This window comes from Bison bison, unplaced genomic scaffold (genome assembly GCF_000754665.1).
Source record: "Bison bison bison isolate TAMUID 2011002044 unplaced genomic scaffold, Bison_UMD1.0 scf7180017864358, whole genome shotgun sequence".
Taxonomy (NCBI): domain Eukaryota; kingdom Metazoa; phylum Chordata; class Mammalia; order Artiodactyla; family Bovidae; genus Bison; species Bison bison.
Genome location: NW_011494930.1, coordinates 22,625 through 23,062, shown reverse-complemented (window position 1 = coordinate 23,062; position 438 = coordinate 22,625). Strand labels below are relative to the sequence as shown.

Below are 438 nucleotides of genomic sequence, written 5' to 3'. Positions count from 1 at the left end.
GTTTTTTTTTTCTTCTTCTTTTCTTTAGCATTGTATTTTTGAAATTCCAGACTCTACTCTAGATTTTTAATTTTAGCTTTTTGGTATATGTTATCAATTTTGTACCTATAGTTTTTTTTATAATTTCTGTGACTTTTTTTTTTCTGAGTTTCTTTCTCTTCTTCTTTTATATAACATTGTATATCTGAAATTCCAAACTCTACTCTAGATTTTTAATTTATGCTTTTTGCTATTTGATATCAATTTTGTACCTGTATTTTCTTTATAATTTTTGTGACATTGTTTGTTTTTGTTTGTTTGTTGTTTTCTCTCTTTATTTTTCTTCTTCTTTTTTCTAACATTGTATTTTTGAAATTCCAAACTCTACTCTAGATTTTTAACTTTTGCTTTTTGGTATTAGTTATCAATTTTGTACTTATATTTTCTTATAATTTTTGC

At 22.6% G+C, this 438-nt stretch overlaps 1 protein-coding gene across 1 annotated transcript in view; it reads left to right on the top strand.

Moving 5' to 3' along the window:
- LOC104999631 (EGF-like module-containing mucin-like hormone receptor-like 2) overlaps positions 1 to 438 on the top strand; it is a 317,660-nt gene that overhangs the window by 304,510 nt on the left and 12,712 nt on the right.